At 44.6% G+C, this 6,615-nt stretch overlaps 1 pseudogene; it reads right to left on the bottom strand.

Annotated features, from left to right (window-relative positions):
* Positions 1 to 215: 215 nt before the first annotated feature.
* LOC118152845 (CD320 antigen pseudogene) lies at positions 216 to 5,689 on the bottom strand (annotated as a pseudogene).
* Positions 5,690 to 6,615: the final 926 nt, after the last annotated feature.

The raw sequence follows: 6,615 nt of genomic DNA, 5'->3' as shown, positions 1-6,615 counted from the left end.
TTTTTTTCTTTTGAAGATGTGAAACAACTTTATTCACCACCCTCAGATGGGGCAGCAGGAGTGTCTTAAGCACTGGGTAGTTCCACCCCCCTGGGAGCAGCCTGGGGCCTGCCCCTTGGTTCTGGCTGCGGAGTGGTCCCCATCCAAGCTCCCCGGGTATCCATAGGGAGTGTCGAGGGACCCTGAATCTCCAGGGCCGCTTCTGCTGGAGCTCAGCTCGAGGTTCAAGGTTCCACGTGGCCAGAAGAGCCCGGGTCTCTGAGGGCTGGCGTGCCTGTGTGCCCGGCCACATCACTGCTCTCCTCCTGCCCAGCTGCACCCAGGGATGGGTAATGGTGGTTGCCAGTGCTTGTCCTTAGATCAGAGGGGTCTTCCCTTCCGACAGCACCAGGAACTCCTTCACGTTCACCAGTAGCCCCAGTGGGCGGAGGCGCCCCAGTGGGTGGAGGCGCCCCTGGGCTCGGAGCCAGAACAAAAGGAGGAGGGTTGTGACCACCAGGCTTGTACTCAGCAAGGCAGCAACTACAATAACCCCATAGGCACTTGGTCTTCCAGAGGAGGACGTTGCATTTCCGAGAAATGACACCCTCCAAGGTCACAGGGGGCCTCAAGATTGTGGCATTCCCTTCCAAGAGGGTCTCCCTGGTTCCACAGCTGAGCTCGTCACTGGAGTTGGAACAGTCTGGGTGGCCATCGCAGAGCCACGTGAGTGGAATGCATTCATTACTCAGCGTGCAACGAGCTCTTCTGCTGGGCAGGCTGGGTGGCTGCAATTGCGCAGATTCTCGTCAGTTTCCCCGGAGCAGTCACTGACTCCAGTGCAGGAGCAGGGGAAATCAGGGGGCAGTGGGCATTGCCCGTTCTGGTAAACAGCTCAATCGCTGGGGCACAGGGTCTCTCAGGTCCCAAAGTCCCACCCAACAAGGCCCAGGTACTCCCTGCACCCCAGTCCCCTGCAAGCCCCATCCTCTAAGAACAGCTGAGCCCAAAAGTCACTTAAAAGTGAACACACATTTGTTGATTATAAATTACTCCCATACTGTTTTCTTAGTTTTACATGTTCACAAATCTGTTTTTAAAAGGTACAATTATGAAATCAAAAGTTATTAAAAGGGAATGTTTTCATTATCTCTGAAATTTAACCCCAAAATCCAGATTATAAAGAAAGAAAGTTTATTATGGCCCAACACTTGCCATCAATATTTTTTGGATGTTAGTGGGCAGGGGAGGGTAGTGAAACTGAAGGCATCAGAGCTCCGATGGGTGCACACTGTCTTCCCTACAAATCCATTTCTTTTCCAGCCTTCCTTCCTCACTGGGGCTGCTCCATCCTTTTCCGCACATTTGAACTGCTCCCCTGTGGACTGCTCTCATTTGATTTACTTTTTAGTCTGCATTCCATGGGACCTGCATTTAAGAGGAGAGGGGAGCCAATTTGGGACTGGATAAAGTTAATCTTCTGCCTGCCTCCTTCCTCTAGATTGAATGGTCTTTGGTGTCCCAAGGTGTTCACTTTATTTCCACTCAAGTGTTACTGACTGACAGTTCAGGTGGCAAATGGCCCGTGACCTTTCTCATATTTAAGGGAAAAAAAATTAAAAGCTGGTTTTTTAAACTTATATTTTAGGTTTTGGGGAACATGGAAGGGTTTGTTATATAGGTAAATATGTGTCACAAGGGTTTCTTGTACATATTATATCATCATCCAGGTATTAAACCCAGTACCCAATAGTTATCTTTTCTACTTCTCGCCTTCTTCCCACACTCCCACCTCAAGTAGACCCCGGGGTCTGCTGTTTCCTTCTTTGCATTCACAAATTCTTATCATTTAGCTCCCATTTATAAGTGAGAACGTGTGGTATGGGTTTTCTATTACGGCATTAGTTTGCTAAGGATAATACCTTTCAGCTCCAGCCATATTAATGTGAAAGAAATAATCTCATTCTTTTTATGGCTGCATAGTATTCCATGATATATATATACCACATTTTCTTTATCCAATATGTAATTGATGGGAATTTGTGTTGATTCTATGTCTCTGCTATTGTGATTACTGATGCAATGAATATTTGCATGTATGTATCTTCATGGTAGAATGATTTATATTCATCTGGGTATATGCCCAGTAATAAGATTGCTAGGTCAAATGGTAGTTCTGCTTTTAGCTCTTTGAGGAATCACCATACTGCTTTCCACCACAGTTGAACTAACTTACAGTCCACCAACAGTGTGTAAGTGCTCACTTTTCTCTGTAAGCTTGCCAGCATCTGTTATTTTTTTACTTTTTACTAATACCCATTCTGATTAATGTGAGATGGTGTCTCATTGTGGTTTTGATTAGCATTTCTCTAGTGATCAGTGATATAGAGCTTTCTTCATATACTTGTTTGCCACATGTTTGTCTTCTTTTAAGAAGTGTCTCTTCATGTCCTTGGACCACTTTTTTAATGGCGCTTTCTCTTGTAAATAAGGAAATTTTTTCTCTTGTAAATAAGAAACTTTTTTCCACATGTGCTTGTTTGCCATATATTTGTTTTCTTTTGAGAAGTGTCTCCTCATGTCCTTGGATCACTTTCTAATGGTGTCGTTTTTCTCTCATAAATAAGAAACTTGTTTAAGTTCCTTATAGATGCTGGATATTAGACCTTCGTCAGATGCATAGTTTGTAAATATTTTCTCACATTCTGTAAGTTGCCTATTTATTTTGTTGATAGTTTATTTTGCTGTACAGAAGCTCTTTAGTTTAATTAGATCCCACTTGCCAATTTCTGCTTTTCTTATGATTGCTTTTGGTGTCTTTGTCATGAAATCTTTGCCTGTTCATAGCAAGGATGGCATTGCCTAGGTTGTACTCCAGAGTTTTTATATTTTTGGGTTTTATACTTAAGTCTTTAATCCATCCTGAGTTGATTTTCATGTATGTGTGAGAAAGAGGTCCAGCCTCAATCTTCAGCACATGGCTACCAAGTTATCCCAGCACCATTTACTGAATAGGGAGTCTTTTCCCCATTGCTTGTTTTTGTCAGAAAAGCTGTGTTTCTAGGGTTTCACCCAACATACCTTTAACATTTTTTAAATTGCATTTTAGGTTTTGGGGTACATGTGCAGAACATGCAAGATAGTTGCATAGGTACACACGTGACAGTGTGATTTGCTGCCTTCCTACCCTTCACCCACATCTGGCATTTCTCCCCATGCTATCCCTCCCCAACTCCCCCCTGCTGTCCCTCCCCTATTCCCCCAATAGACCCCAGTGTGTAGTGCTCCCCTCCCTGTGTCCATGTGTTCTCATTGTTCATCACCCGTCTATGAATGAGAACATGCGGTATTTCATTTTCTGTTCTTGTGTCAGTTTGTCGAGAATGACGTTCTCCAGATTCATTCATGTCCCCACAAAGGACACGAACTCATCGTTTTTGATGGCTGCATAATATTCCATGGTGTATATGTGCCACATTTTCCCAGTCCAGTCTATCATCGATGGGCATTTGGGTTGGTTCCAGGTCTTTGCTATTGTAAACAGTGCTGCAATAAACATTCATGTGCATGTGTCCTTATAGTAGAATAATTTATAGTCCTTTGGATATATACCCAGTAATGGGATTGCTGGGTCAAATGGAATTTCTATTTCTAGGTCTTTGAGGAATCGCCACACTGTCTTCCACAATGGTTGAACTAATTTACACTCCCACCAGCAGTGTATAAGTGTTCCTATTTCTCCACATCCTCTCCAGCATCTGTTGTCTCCAGATTTTTTAATGATCGCCATTCTAACTGGCGTGAGATGGTATCTCAATGTGGTTTTGATTTGCATTTCTCTGATGACCAGTGATGATGAGCATTTTTTCATATTTGTTGGCCTCATGTATGTCTTCTTTTGTAAAGTGTCTGTTCATATCCTTTGCCCATTTTTGAATGGGCTTGTTTGTTTTTTTCTTGTAAATCTGTTTGAGTTCTTTGTAAATTCTGAATGTCAGCCCTTTGTCAGATGGATAAACTGCAAAAATTTTTTCCCATTCTGTTAGTGACTGTTTCTTTTGCTGTGCAGAAGCTGTGGAGTTTGATTAGGTCCCATTTGTCTATTTTGGCTTTTGTTGCCAATGCTTTTGGTGTTTTGGTCATGAAGTCCTTGCCTACTCCTATGTCCTGAATGGTTTTGCCTAGATTTTCTTCTAGGGTTTTTATGGTGCCAGGTCTTATGTTTAAGTCATTAATCCATCTGGAGTTAATTTTAGTGTAAGCTGTCAGGAAGGGGTCCAGTTTCTGCTTTCTGCAATGGCTACCCAGTTTTCCCAACACCGTTTATTAAGCAGGGAATCCTTTCCCCATTGCTTGTTTTTGTCAGGTTTATCCAAGATTGTATGGTCGTAGATATGTTGTGTTGCCTCTGATGCCTCTGTTCTGTTCCATTGGTCTATATCTCTGTTTTGGTACCAGTACCATGCTGTTTTAATTACTGTAGCCTTGTAGTATAGTTTGAAGTCTGGTAACTTTTGAACACATCTCTCACCCAGTCAATAGGCTTCAGGATATGGGACAGGATTATGGGAAATAAATAGCTGACCCTGAGACAACACAGGTGAACACAGGTAAGCTGCTACATAAGTGAACAAAATGTGGCCAGGTGCGGTGGCTCATGCCTGTAATCCCAGCACTTTGGGAGGTCGAGGTGGGTGGATCACGAGGTCAAGAGATCGAGACCATCCTGGTCAACATGGTGAAACCCCATCTCTAGCAAAAAAAAAAAATATATACAAAAAATTAGCTGGGCATAGTGGTGTGTGCCTGTAATCCCAGCTACTCAGGAGGCTGACATAGGAGAACTGCCTGAACCCAGGAGGTGGAGATTGCGGTGAGCCAAGATCATGCCATTGCACTCCAGCCTGGGTAATGGGCGAAACTCCATCTCAAAAAAAAAAAAAAAAAGTAAAGAAAATATGTGTATATGTGTCTTTCATTAAATAGTAAACAATGATAGACTGAGGACGTGAGCATGTTACCATCACAGGTATGAAAGTACCTAACTATGACTTTAATTGTAGAGCCTCAGATTTTAGCTCTGGAAGAGCCATGGATTTTAATCCATGCTGGGAGAAGCTCAGTGTTACTCTGGAGAAACACGTAGTTTGGGGAGGCTGGAAGCTGAGGGGTGGGCTCTCATTCCCCAGCTCCTTCCATTAGTCTGATCTATTTTATAAATCAGTAACTGAAAAAAGATTCAAACAACTCAACCCAATTCCCTATTAATTGGTCAAATAATAAGAAATTTGCTGCTGCTGGGCTCCCACTCTCCACCTGCTCTCCTGCTCAGGTTGTGGTGGCCAACGTCCTTCTCTTGCTGAAAAGGGAGTTTAGAGAGGGAAGATTTTTAAAAATTATTTAGGGTGTGGTTCAGTTGTAAACAGTGTAGTTTTAAAATCTGTGCTATTGAGGTTGTATAGAAGATGGCCAATTAGGAGCAGCTCAGGATTGCAACTTCCAATGAAAGCACAGAGGGTGAGTGGATGCCGCATTTCCAGATGGATTTTTATTGCCCACAGACCAGGAGATTCCCAGGCAGAGGAGCCCCATGGGTCGCCAGCGCAGCTGTTTTGCCAGCGCCCCAGCACAGCAGTTTTCCATACAAAATACATGGGTCTGGGCACTGTTTAGCTGGCGATTGAAGATCCAAGAAGGCAGAGTCACCCATTCATCCGATTAAACAGGGGACTGAAACAGGGAGCCAGGCCAGGAGATTCCTGGGCAAAAAGGTGCCATGAGATTCCAGCACTGCTGTTTCAGCCAGTGCAGTGGGTCACTGCATGGGAAATCACACAGATCCCAGTGCCTTTCAACAGGTGACAGGAACACCTGGGAAAGAGTCGACCATTCAACTAAAAAACAATGCTCTGAGGCAGGGAGCCAGGTGATCAGTCTCGGCTGGCACCACCCCCACCAAAAAAGAGCAATTGGAAACACTCTGGGTTGAGAGTTTCACAGCAACCACAGCTAAACCTGGGAAGGCCCAGCTCTGTAAGGGAGGGGCGTCCGCCATTACTGAGGCACTCCACAACTATGGAGGTAGTCCGCCATTGCTGAGGCAGCCCACCATTAGAAAGCCTGCCATTGCCGAGGCAACCTGCCATTACAGAGAGAGTCTGCCATTACAGAGGTAGGCCACCATTGCCGAGACAGTTCTAACTAAACCCATATAAACAGGACTGAAGGGAAGTCCACATGGCAGCTGGGCAGAGCCCACAGCAGCTCAGCAAAGCCTCTGCTGGCAGACAGTGACTAGGCTGCCTCCTTTCTGGGCAGGGTAGCCCTGAAAAAAGGCAGCAGCACAACAGAAACTCATAAATAAAGCTCTAACTCCCTGGGACAGAGCACCTGGGGAAATAAAGGGGGTTTATGAATTCTGCTGCAGCAGACTTAAACATACCTGCCCAGCAGCTCTGAATGAACAACAGAGCTCACAACTCAGCACTTGAGCTCCTATAAAGGGCAGGCTGTCTCCTCAAGCAGCTCCCCAACCCCTGTATATCCAAAGAGTCACCTCACAAAAGAGAGCTCAGACTGACATTTGGCGGGTATCTTTCTGGGACAAAGATAGCAGAAGAAGAAACTGGTAGCAAC

The sequence above is a fragment of the Callithrix jacchus genome, chromosome 1 (assembly GCF_049354715.1).
Source record: "Callithrix jacchus isolate 240 chromosome 1, calJac240_pri, whole genome shotgun sequence".
Lineage (NCBI taxonomy): Eukaryota > Metazoa > Chordata > Mammalia > Primates > Cebidae > Callithrix > Callithrix jacchus.
The sequence above is the reverse complement of the archived record's forward strand: the minus strand, read 5'-3'. Positions and strand labels throughout refer to the sequence as shown.